Below are 13564 nucleotides of genomic sequence, written 5' to 3' on the forward strand. Positions count from 1 at the left end.
TTGTAGAATTGCAGATCTATTCAGACATAACACAAAACCAGGATTTACCTGTTGTTAATTTGGGAAAGCAGGATTCAGCTCTCAAGGAAGTCCTCAAACCCTGGTTTGCCATGGCAAATATTGGCTTGTGTGCCTTGGCTGTGCAAGTGGGTGGTCCGGAGGAAAGATCTAGGATTTCCTACTTCACACAAAACCCCAGTTTAAATTGACTATTGCTAACAACCCAGGGGTTCCACATTCTGTATTTATTTATTTGTTTGTTTGTTTGTTTGTTTTATTAAATTTCTATACCGCCCTTCCCCGAAGGGCTCAGGTTGGTGTCCATCATTCATATAAACAATTAAAATCCAATTCACCCCCAATTCCAGTTAAAACCATATACAAATTATAACATTCAAAGTTGAGATGGTGATTAAAATTGTTTCCCCTTCCCAATTCCTACCCCCCACAGGAGACCAGTTTTTTCCACAGAAGTGAGATGTTATCCCGGCTGGCCAAATGCCTGGCGGAACAGGTCCGTTTTACAGGCCCTGCGGAAACTCTGTATGTCCCGCAGGGCCCTGATCTCACTTGGGAGCCTGTTCCACCAGGTAGGGGCCAGGGCCGTAAAAGCCCTGGCCCTTGTGGAGGCCAGCTGGATCACTTTGGGGCCAGGGATCACCAGAAGGTCTGCCTCCGAGGAGCGGAGGGGCCTAGCAGGGCGATATAGGGAGAGACGGTCCCGTAGGTATGCTGGTCCCGTTGGTATGCTTTTGTCATCTGCTCCTCCTATTGGTCTGTGTGCTTTTATGTCCTGCCTTGGTTGTATTCACTGTTCGTTTTGTTTTATTTGCATGATTTGTTTGATTTTATATTCATTGGCATGATTTGTTTTTGACAATTTGTCTTCTATGTCTTAGGCCCGTGGTGGCGAACCTTTGGCACTCCAGATGTCATGGACTACAATTCCCATCAGCCCCTGCCAGCATGGCCAATTGGCTATTCTGGCAGGGGCTGATGGGATTTGTAGTCCATAACATCTGGAGTGCCAAAGGTTCGCCACCACTGTCTTAGGCAGTTCTGGTGTTATTTGTGGGCTGCCTGGAGCAGGTTTGGAGAGACAGCACAGGTGTTTTCCAAAGAAATAACCTACCAAAGAGCCAGCGTGGTATAGCGGTTAAGAGCAGGTGCACTCTAATCTGGAGAACTGAGTTTGATTCCCTGCTCTGCCGCTTGAGCTGTGGAGGCTTATCTGGTGAACCAGATTAGCTTGTGCACTCCAACACATGCCAGCTGGGTGACCTTGGGCTAGTTATAGTTCTTCAGAGCTCTATCAGCCCTACCTACCTCACAGGGTGTTTGTTGTGGGGTGCAGGAAGGGAAAGGAGTTTGTAAGCCCCCTTGAGTTTCCTAACAGGAGAGAAAGGGGGTGGGGGATATAAATCCAAACTCTTCTTCAAATCAATTTCATGCCATAGGTTCAGGAGCTGGCTTGAAATGACCATAATCAGGCCAGTGGCTTGGATTCAGATAGAAAAAGAGGAAGAATAATTTTGGATTTATACCCTGCCTTTCTCTCTTGCAAGGAGTTTCAAGGTAGCTTACAAAGTCCTTTTCCCTTCCTCTCCCCACGACAGACACCTAGCGAGGAAGATGGGGCTGAGGGAGTTCTGAAACCCATCACGCTTCATGTGTAGGAGTAGTGAAATAAATCCTGTTCACCAGATAAGAGTCTGCTGCTTGTAGAGGTGTGGGGAATCAAACCTGGTTCTCCATATTAGACTCCACCTGCTCTTAACCATTACACCATACCTAGTTCAATTCACTCCTTGGAGAAACAACCTCTGCCCTCAAACACTATCTCTCTATATAAAAATCTATCAATGCGTTTTTTCTGCTGACAGGCAATCTCCCAAACTACTGGATCGATTGCTTTGAAATTTTCACACAACGTCGCATTTGCATGCGGCCAGGTTTCCATACTGTTTCCACACCTCCTGTTGTGTACATGTCACAACTGTGCCTGTTATTGTGTACATGCCACACCTGTGACTGTTGGAACCACAGTTCTGTTCCGCAACAGCGCCATCTGCTGGCCGTCAAAGCAACACCCTCTGATACAAGGGAAACAACCATGCCTTCCTTGAAAGCCTCTGCCATTTGGAGTGAAAAAGATGGGGCCTGCCATCTGGACATGGCCCACCCACCCTAGCGGAGGAAGGGGAAGGTGAGGGAGGGTCCAGGGGTTTGCTGGACCAAACGCTCTGAAATTTGAACACAACGTAGCTCATGCCTCCCAGCGTGTTTTAAGCTAGATAATTCGCCTGCAAGGGAAGGGAGTGAAAGGGCCAGGGCCAGCCACCTGCACATGGCCCACCCAGCCTAGCAGAGGAAGGGGAACGTTAGGGAGAGATGGGACGGGTTGCCATGCAAGGGAATGGGAGAGAGGGAGGGGAGCGAGGGGCCCCTTGCCCCTCCCCTCCCTTGCAATCATTGTGCAATGACATATGTTCGAACCGTTCGCTTCCCCTTTTCTTTCTTTTCCACTTCACCAGACTCAGCCACAACAACGCGTGGCCGGGCCCGCTAGTATAAATATAATCACATAGAAGGATTCATACATAAACATGCATCTTTGTGCCAACCTGGCAATTCTATCTCTGTGGAAAATATAACTCTGTGGGAATCTGGCAACCCAAACGAAGAAAAATTATTGGGGCAGAGGTTTCCATGGGCACAATTTCAGCTGCCCAAAAAGTACCCACTGTTGGCAAATGCATGGCTATTAATTCCATTTACCTTTCAGTTGGAGCCCTCAAGACATCTAGCCATAAAAGTTAAAAGCCATTGATCGAAACATAAAAGAACCCCAACCAAAACAATAAAAACCTACAATAACACAGTAGTAAAACCAAAAATGGGAAAATAAAACCTGCTATAAAGTTGGCTGTGACTTGACAGCACTTTATACGCTCACACGTAAAAGCCGAGGCAGTAAAATACATCATCCAGTTAAAAGGTTGGGAGAATGAACTTGTTGTTGCTGGGTCAACTTCAAGGTAGCAGAAACCTCCTGGGAGGAACAGGTCACGTTGCCACCAAAACAAAGGCTGTGCTGCTGAGCAGTGCCTGTGTAGCCTCTGCAGGCAGAGAGACTTCAGGCATAGGAAGGTTTAGGTGAAAAGAGGCTGTGGTTTAGGCATGGAGAAAAAAATATTCCCAGAACAAAAGCTGTCGAATACTTTTAATTCAAACCAAAGGAGTACCGAACAATGTACAAACTTCTGAGTCCCCCAGGATTCTTCATCAGGCGGGATGCCACAAAACCAGGGTTACCAACCACAAGGTAGCACTTGGAGTTCTTGCAGAATTACATCTGATCACCAGACTACAGTTGCCTTGTCTGCACAGTCACTTTAAAACGTTTTGAGGCAGGAAATAAAACATTTTCTCCATGGAGTTCCACATTGCCCCCCCCCCTTGTGTCCTCAAAATGTTTTATGTCCAGCTGGAAAATGTTTGAAATGAATTCCCTTTTGAAACAATGCTTCAGTCTGAAACGTTTTGAAAACAATTCTCTGTTGTGCAAACATTTTAAAACGTTTCCCCGGTTTCCTGCATTCCCTGAATTTCTTCTTCAGTGCCGTTTTCTGAGCTCACTCTCTCGTCCGCCCCTCGCCTGGAGCATTCAGAATGTTTCTGTGATTTTGGGGGCCTTAATCTTCACAGCATTGACAACAGAAGACTCAGAGAATCACAGCATGAGGCTGCAAAGTATAGAAACACTGATTTGTCAACATACTAGGGAAAAACAGGGAATCAGAAAAAGGGTGGCCAGAAATCATTTTGAGGGGGTAAGTGTAAACAATTGTGTTGTTTGGGGGATCTAGAACATTAAAAAAAAACATTTTAGATGACTTGTGGAAACAGGCAGTGATCCATTCCCCAGTAGAATGGCAGTTTCAGAAGGAGGAATGCTTGGCATACCATTAATTAGCCTTCTGAAGTGATGGTATACCATGGAGTCTAAGAGAAATGGAAGTCCTAGAGTGGCATCACATCCCCTCTGAGGTCTCTCCTTTAGGCATCCCCCTCTAGGAATTTGGGTCCCAAACAGCATGTCCAATTATAGCTCACCAGCTGTGTATTGTTTTTAATTTATTTAGATATTTATAGGCTTATTTTCTCCCCAAGCAGCTTACAATATTGTCCTCCTTTCCTCCATTTTGTTCTCACAACAACAACCCTGCGAAGTAGGTTAGGCTGACATGAGTGATGAATCCAAGGTCCCCCCCCCCCGCCCAAGTGCTTCCACGTCGCAGTAAAGATCTGAGCCTGGTTTTCCTTGATCCTTGTGTCTGATGCTCCAACCACTACACCTGCTAGTGCAGTGATGGTGAACCTATGGCACGGGTGCCAGAGGGCACTTGGAGCCCTCTCCGTGGGCACGCACACACAGAGTTAATCATGTGGGGGGTGGAAAATCACCCACACACACACACACACACACACACATATCTAGGCTGGTCTGGGCCATTCAGCACAATGTGTGCGCACCGCAGTGAGCAGGGAGGACTTGGCTGGCGGGCCTGGTGCCTGTGCTCCGGGTGGCTGCTGCCCGGGGGGGGGGGGGGCAGAAGAGGCAGAGATGCTAGAGAGGCACACAGCGGTACCTGGCCCCTGCTTGAGCAGGTGGGGTGGAGGAAGAGGAAGCCAACTGTTTTTTTCTAAACTAAAACCTCAGCATTCAGGTTAAATTGCTGGGTTGGCACTTTGCAATAAATAAGTGGGTTTTGGGTTGCAATTTGGGCACTCGGTCTCAAAAAGGTTCGCCATCACTGTGCTAGTGCTTTCAGGTTCAATATCTGTGCATAGTTTTTGCAGATTTGTGAAGGTGGTAAAACTCCTGCCAATTTAAGGTTGCCAATTCTGTGTTGAGAAATTCCTGGAACCCTGAGAGGGTGGGGTGTGGGAAAGAGAGGAATCTCAGGGTTAGAGTGGCCATTTTATCCAGGGAAAGGCATCCCTATAGTTTGGAAATGAGGTGTCATTTTGGGAGATCTCCAAACCTCACCTACAGGTTGGTAACTCTACCTGCCAAACTTCCAAACGTGGCAAGTAGGAAACTGCTTTCGGCTTGGCAGGTCACAAACTCTGTAGTAAGAGATTCCCAACGGGAAGATTGCCCTTCTGGTTTGGGTGGTCTTGGTGTCTGCGAGAATACTGAATTCTGCACAGCCCTCTGCCCTGCTGGAGACCACTGGGATATAAAACCTACCTGGTTCTGGAGCCCTCCTTAGTGTTGTACTTGTGAGGAACACAATGAGAGTGTGCCCTGGGAAGATTGGGGTAGGATGGAATGCCCCCATCCTCCAGCTTTTGGGGCCACAGTGGTCCTTCTCTGTTGTGCTTGCAGGCCAGCATTTCCAAAGCCGAGTTGGAGAAACAGGAGCCCGGAATGCTCCGTACCTGCTGTGCATACAAATGAACCCCTTGGCAGAGCGACCAGAGCAGAGCTTGTAAGTGCTTGGCTTGACAACAGCTATCAAATCCTCCGATCTCCAGAGAGCTGCAGGGAACATTGGCCCAGCTTGCCAATTAAAAGGCCCGAAGGCAGGAGAATCTCCTTGAAGCCCCCAGGGGCTGGGAAATCACTGACTCACGCAGACCTGCTGGCGGTTCTTTTGACCAGAAGGTACAGCCAGGGATCTACTTAAGAGGCACAGTGGCTTTTCTCTCAGGGCACGGCCCAGATGGTTTGTCCCCCACCCCCGCACCGGGCTGCTGAGTCAGGAGGTCCGTAAGCCACAGTGGCAATTGTGCTGACCCGCGCTAGACCAAACGGCAGCGCGTCGGCAGTGGAGGAATCTGACCTCCAGTGTTCGCCAAGATTGGGGCTGAGAAATCCCTGGCTCAAGTCTCTTCCAAACCCTAACTGCACAATTCCTCCACCTGCCCCGCACAGGTATGTCTCTATGGGGGGGTTAACACACACCTGTTCTGCCGTGTCATGTCTCCGGAGTGTTTGCAGGCCTGATTTGGATTGGGGCCATGGGACGCAGGAAAAGGGCCATTAGCCTTCCGCACAGTAATTTTTCTCAACTTAAAATTATCCCAGAGAGCTTCTTTCTTGCTCCCTTGGACAGACTTACGTATCCCACTGGCTACTGAGAGTCAGTGCTGATGTAGTGGAAAGTACAGACTCAGATCTAATCCCCCTTCTGCCAAACAGGGTGACCACAGGCCAGTCCTGCAGTCTCTGCCTGACCTACCTCACAGGGTTATTGTGAGGATGATATACAGGAGAGCAAAAAAAAACTTATGCAGCTTTGGTCTCCGTTAGGGAGAAAGGCAGGGTGTAAGTAAAGGAATTAAGTTTTCTAAGCGGGACAAACAGCAGTTCCCTGGAGTCTTTTCCGATCAGGAAAACTATGTGTGTGTGTGTTGGGGGGGGGGGGGGGGCTTATAGAGCTTATGCTGCTGCCAACTTCCAGGTGGGGCCTGGAGATCCCCTGGAATTACAGAATATCTCCAAACTATGGACATCAGTTTCCCTGAAGAAAATGACTGTCTTGTAGGGTGGACAGTATCATCCCCTGCTGAGGTCCATCCCTTCATCAAATACCACCGGGACAATGGAAAAAAATCGGGACAATGGAAATAACCCGCGGGATGCGGGTCAAATTGTGTGAAGGCGGGACTGTCCCACCAAAAGCGGGACGGCTGGTCAGCCTACCTCAGCCCCACCTACCTCATAAGGTGTCTGTTGTGGGGCGAGGAAGGGAAGGTGAATTGGAAGCCGCTATGAGATCCTTCAAGGTAGAGAAAAGTGGGCTATAAGAGCCAACTCTGCTTCTTCTACAAGCAGAGTTTTCTGACAATCCAAACTCTGTGAGCCAAAGGACTAGGTGGCATATCTTCTGCAGTGTTGGGGGGGGGGGGCTTGTGCTATCCTTGGGGCTGGGGTCTTCCTTGCTAACCCTCAACAGCTTCCCTTCACCCTGTCATTTCCGCTGACTTGAGATTTCCCGGTGACCCCAACACTTTTGAGAAACCCCCTCCTGGCCCTGTTTGGCGGCTCTAGGCACAGACGGTCCATTGTTCCGGCGCTGGAGGACGAACAAGCCTTCCATTGAGAGATGTGAGAACGGGAGGGGCTGGCGAGAGGGCAGGGGGCTTGGCCTTTTGTTCCGGCTCCAGATGAGGCACTGGGAAGCCAGCGACAAAGCCCAGAAACAACAACGTGGGGGCATGGCTCTTGTGGGGGCCGCTCCCTGCCATCCATCCTGGCTTGGGATGGAGCCACCCACCCTCCAAAGAGCCACGTTGTCTGACCGCTCTGTCAGAGGAGAGAAAAGGAATGGGGTGATTTCGATGGGGAGTGGGAAACAGTCCTTTGTTCCACTAGCTGCTTGCTCTGAGCTGGGCAGGAAGAAGCCAGCTTAGAAACGCAGGGGAGCGTGGAGACTTTGAGTCACAGGCCTCCCTGGGACTCATGCTGGGGGCCCACAGGCAGCCAGCCCTGGAGAATGGAGCGATTCAGCTTGTGTTGTCTTGAGCCAGCCCAGCTGTGCGCACTTGAGCGGAGCCCCGGCCTGCGAAAATGCCTGGCAGCGCGCCAGAGCGGCGCCTTCGCACAGATGTCAGCAAGAGGTCATCGGAGTGGCATGCTCCAGGAAGTGGGCACTGTGATTCCTGGTGGCAACGGGTAAGGGAGAGGGGCCATTTTCAAAGCCGGGGTCCTTCTCGGGCTTTCCTGTGGGAGAGGGAATCCAACAAGGGGCTGTAGGGAAATCTCGATCGGGAAATCTCAAAGATTTGAGGGAGGGGGTTCTCATCAGGGTATTATGTCATGGAGTCCCCACTTTTCTAAACTGTAAGGGGTCTCAAACTCCTTCCTTTCCCCTCCTCACAACAGACACCTTGTGAGGTAGGTGGGCCTGAGAGAGTTCTGAGAGAACTGTGACTGGCCCAAGATCACCCAGCAGGCTCCATGTGGAGGTGTGAGGAATCAAACTTTGTCCTCCAGATAAGAGTCCACCACTCTGAAAACTATGCCATGCTTCCTCTTCTGTTAATGTCCCAGCAACTGCCTCTGGTACTAAATCCATCACTTGGAGAGAGCCACTTCCTCAGTGACCTGCCAACTTGACTCCTATCCCCAGTGTGAGTCTTGGGAGAGGCTTGCTGCTTACCTGTTCCCCAGGTGGTGGCTGTTTCAAAGTACAACCTGCCTGCCAATGATAGGAAAGTACAAACCATGATAGGGAAGGGCGTTGCCATGAGTGACGGCTGGTCATTATCTTTCAGCCTCATGACGAGAGAACCATGGGCCCACCTGCCATCTGAGGAGATCTGCCTTGCACATAACTTGTTGACCAGTTTCCTTGAGTGAGAGTCACACTGGACAGATCTTTGGGGGAGGGGGGGGAAGAGACTGTGTGAGTGGACTTTCAAGGGTCTGGTTAAGAAGATACAAGACCCTGTGTGCAGTAAGGACCATGCAGCCGGGAGGGTGTTCTCAAGCATTCTCCCCTCCTACCTTCTCAACTGCTTTGTTTCCACAAGAATGCAGAACTGAGCTTATTCATAAGAAAATAAGAACGCAAGAAAGAGCCTGCTGGATCAGACCAGAGTCCATCTAGTCCAGCACTCTGCTACTTGCAGTGGCTCACCAGATGCCTTTGGGAGCTCACATGCAGGATGTGAAAGCAATGGCCTTCTGCTGCTGCTGCTCCTGAGCATCTGGTCTGCTAAGACATTTGCAATCTCAGATCAAGGAGGATCAAGATTGGTAGCCATAGATCGACTTCTCCTCCATAAATCTGCCCAAACCTACAGCTATCCAGGTTAGTGGCCATCACCACCTCCTGTGGCAGCATGTTCCAAACACCAATCACACGTTACGTGAAGAAGTGTTTCCTTTTATTAGTCCTTATTCGTCCCCCCAGCATTTTCAATGAATGCCCCCTGGTTCTAGTATTATGAGAAAGAGAGAAAAAATTCTGTCAACATTTTCTATCCCATGCATAATTTTATAGACTTCAATCATATCCCCCCTCAGACGTCTCCTCTCCAAACTAAAGAGTCCCAAATGCTGCAGCCTCTCCTCATAAGGAAGGTGCTCCAGTCCCTTAATCATCCTCGTTGCCCTTCTCTGCACTTTTTCTATCTCTTCAATATCCTTTTTTAGTTGTGGCGACCGGAACTGAACACAGTACTCCAAGTGCGGTCGCACCACTGCTTTATATAAGGGCATGACAATCTTTGCAGTTTTCTTATCAATTCCTTTCCTAATTATCCCCAGCATAGAGTTTGCCTTTTTCACAGCTGCCATGCATTGAGTTGACATTCCCATGGAACTATCAACTAAGATGCCCAAATCCCTTTCCTGGTCTGTGACTGATAGCACTGACCCCTGTAGCGTGTATGTGAAGTTTGGATTTTTTGCCCCTATGTGCATCACTTTACATTTTGCTACATTGAACTGCATTTGCCATTTCTGAGCCCACTCACCTAATTTATCAAGGTCTGCTTGGAGCTCTTTGCAATCCTTTGCAGTTCTCACCACCCTACATAATTTGGTATCATCCGCAAACTTGGCCACCACGCTACCCACCCCTACTTCCAGGTCATTTATGAATAAGTTAAAGAGCACTGGTCCCAAAACGGATCCTTGGGGGACACCACTCCCTACATCTCTCCATTGTGAGAACATGGCAATTTAACCTGAATACTGAGGTTTTAGTTTAGAAAAAAAGGTTTGCTCCAAGGCGTGGTTACTCGGGAGTAAGCTTGGTGAAGCAACCATGCAACGCTTCGAATGGGTGAATCACGACCCTAGGAGGGTTTACTCAGAAGCAAGGCCAGCCTAGACATATGTGTGTGTGGGGTGATTTTTGCTCCCCCTACATGACGAACTCTGTGGGCGCGTGCCCACAGAGAGGCCTCTGAGTGCCACCTCTGGCACACGTGCCATAGGTTCACCACCACTGACCTAGAGCATCCCTGACACGTCTCTGTCCAGCTGCTGCTTGAAGATTGCCACTAGGACACACCACCTCCTCCCCAAGCAGCTGATCTTTCTGAACTACTTTTACTGTTAAAAAAAGATCCTAATATCCAGCTGGTACTTTTCCAACTGTAATTTAGACTCATTATTGTGAGTCCTGCAAGAAGCATTTGGTGGTATGGAAGTTTTTCTCCTTTTATGCTAAGAAGACTTCTATTGCAACACTGGAGAGAGAAATGCCCACCTCCAGTAATTCAGAGGACTGAATGCCTTGAATTTTATCAGCGTTTGAACATATGACACATAGATGACAATCGCACATGGACTTTTTTTAGATCTTTGGAAACTTTGTATAGAGGCCTGTCTGTAGACTTGCTACCACTGTGGTCATATTTTGTCCTTTTTATTTCTTTCTGTTTGGGATAATTAAAATTTTAAAAAATAGAACACACAACTCTGTAAGAGAGTAGTGGTTAAGAGCAGGTGCACTCTAATCTGGAGGAACCGGGTTTGATTCCCAGCTCTGCTGCCTGAGCTGTGGAGACTTATCTGGGGAATTCAGATTAGCCTGTGCACTCCAACACATGCCAGTTGGGTGACCTTGGGCTAGTCACAGTTCTTCGGAGCTCTCTCAGCCCCACCAACTCACAGGGTGTTTGTTGTGAGGGGGGAAGGGAAAGGAGTTTGTAAGCTCCTTTGAGTCTCCTGCAGGAGAGAAAGGGGGGATATAAATCCAAACTCTTCTTCTTACCAGGCTAGATTGATCTTGCTAGATATCAATAGCTAACTAAGATCAGCTACAGTCAGCATTTTGATGGGGGACCATGAGGGAAGTTCAGGAGTGTAAAGTGGAGCTTTAAAAAGGGCTTGGACAGATTTATGGAGGAGAAGTCGATCTATGGCTACCAATCTTGATCCTCCTTGATCTGAGACTGCAAATGCCTTAGGAGACCAGGTGCTCAGGAGCAGCAGCAGCAGCAGAAGGCCATTGCTTTCACATCCTGCACGTGAGCTCCCAAAGGCACCTGGTGGGCCACTGCGAGTAGCAGAATGCTGGACTAGATGGACTCTGGTCTGATCCAGCAGGCTAGTTCTTATGTTCTTATGTGGAGACAGCCAATGGAAACCACTTCTGAACGTCTCTTGCCTTGAAAACCCAATGGGGTTACTTTAAATCAACTGTGATGTGAGGGGGAACGCAACAGTAACAAAAAAAAACCCCACCCTTGAGTATGGTCCAATGCAAACCTGAATATGTGTGAAGGAAAAGAGGGTTCAGCCTCATCCGGGACCCTTTTTTCCGGTAACGAACCGAGAAACAGGGTGCTTGATCCGGATACTCTCAGACAGCTGAGTTTTTAAAAAAAATGTATTAAAAAGAAATAAAATAAAATACAAAGGGGTTTTGTTACCCGCTGCCAGAGTAACAATTAATGCTGTTGAACTGAAGCAGTACCAACCGGGCGGCAGCGAAACCCGGCCCAGCAAGAAGAGAGGGATTCCCAGTGGAAATAAGGACAGACACAAGAATCTTGAAGCAGGAACTTTTTACTAAAAACGGACGCCCAAAAAAGGCACATGCAACACAATTTATAGGGGGAAAATTCAAACCTACAGGAGGAGGGTAAATAATAAAAAGTCCAATTTTCTCATTGGTGGGAGGCAGATCCCGGGGCGGAGCCGGAGTCTTCTCTGCTGTGGTGATCTCATAGGTTTGATCCCATCAGGAGACAAAAGGTGGTGGCCACTGCCAAAGGTGTTCTTCCTGGGTGCGGTTGGTAAAAGCAGTCACAAGTCCCCCACCCTTTTGTGATGTGTCAGGAGTCTTTTGTGTTCAAACTGCAGGACCATTAAAGCGGAGGGTGTAGCTCCATGAGTCAAGCCTGAATACCTCCATAGTCACATACACGATGGGGACCTTAAGGAATTAAAAAAAACCCCTAACAACACTACCTAAGTAAATTTGGCTAAATAAAAGAATAATAAAAGTTAATGTAAGATTAATAAAATGAAAGTGTGCTTCTTTGGTTTTTATTGCGGGTATCCGTTTCTCTCAGCTCTAGACAGTTCCAAGTGACAAAAATACAAATTCCATGCAGGGCTATCTAGCCCAAATACAGATGAATGAATTTTGTACCAACTCCGCAAGGCTGAAATCTCTAAGTCTGACTCTGTAGCCTCATGTCAGGGTTTTTACGGCATTTTCTCCTCTAGTCCAGGAAGAGGGAGGTGACTTGATCATTCTTGGTGATTAAAACCCTATCTGTCAGGTTTTAGAATATGGCGTCCTAAAATGCAATTTCTGTTGTGTAAAAACAAATACGGTTTACAGCTTTAATGAGGGCCAAAAGGTTTGCGATGTTTACAGCCTAGCAAAGCTTAGTGTTTGCCATATATGATAAATAATCTCTATCTCTAAGTAAACTTAAAGGAATATATACATTTTCTTCACAAACTGACTTTGGCTCATTCCGCACACGCAGAATAATGCACTTTCAAGCTGCTTTCAGGGCTCTTTGAAGCTGTGCGGAATGGCAAAAACAGTTGTGAAAGCAGCTTGAAAGTGCATTATTTTGCGTGTGCGGAATGAGCCTTTAGGATTTGAGTTCAGGTCCTCCACAGTCTAAGTCAAGGGTTTAAAGCAGTGGTTCTCAACCTTCCTAATACAACCTTCCCTTTAATACAGTTCCTCATGTTGTGGTGACCCCCAACCCTAACATTTATCCATTTTACAGATGGAGAACACTGATGCAGAGAGTCTTAGGTGACCCCGTGAAAGGGTCATTCGACCCCCAAAGGGGTCCCGACCCCCCAGGTTGAGAACCACTGGTTTAAAGGCACAGTGCTGCTGTTTCTTAAAGAAAGAAAGAAAGAAAGAAAGAAAGAAAGAAAGAAAGAAAGAAAAGTCCTACTTTGGTCTTCAAGGGTGCGTTTTCAACAGCTGGAGGGATCTAGTGTTCACTCCACTAAGCTATTTGTTGATTTAATATGATTTTTTATCCTGAGCCATAAATAACCTCCAGTACACATGAGCACAGAGAACTAAAACAAGCATGAAATGCCAAATTAAAGAATATCAATAAGAAGAATTCCACCATCTGTTTTGTCTTTGCTAGGGGACAGCCAGCTTCTGAAAACTGGAGGGCCTTTTCTCGGTTGAACAGTAAAGGGGTCTGTCCCCGGTCCAGTCGTAAAAGCTGACAAACCAGGTCACCCACAGAAAAGCTAGCTGGAGGTTTGCACGGGGGTGGGGGGAATGACTCCCCCAGGGATGCACCAGTTTACAACTATGTTAATGATCCAATGCAAAGGGAGGGAAAGACAAACAGGCTTGCTGGGAAATGAATATGTTCCAGGGGCTGGAAATATCGAGGGCCTGTTCAAAGGGGAAAGTGCTTACCAGGTCCTCCAAACCATGGAGAATCCTGCAGGGAGATTACTGGAAGGATGAGTTAGTTCCCCTCTCCAAAATCCCCCCCCCCTCCGCTTCTCTTTACAGTGTTGGGCAAAGCTGCACCTAGTAGCATTTGTCCTTATGACTGTAAGTTTCCTGGTTCTCCCAGAATGACAACA

Source organism: Sphaerodactylus townsendi, linkage group LG06 (assembly GCF_021028975.2).
Source record: "Sphaerodactylus townsendi isolate TG3544 linkage group LG06, MPM_Stown_v2.3, whole genome shotgun sequence".
Lineage (NCBI taxonomy): Eukaryota > Metazoa > Chordata > Lepidosauria > Squamata > Sphaerodactylidae > Sphaerodactylus > Sphaerodactylus townsendi.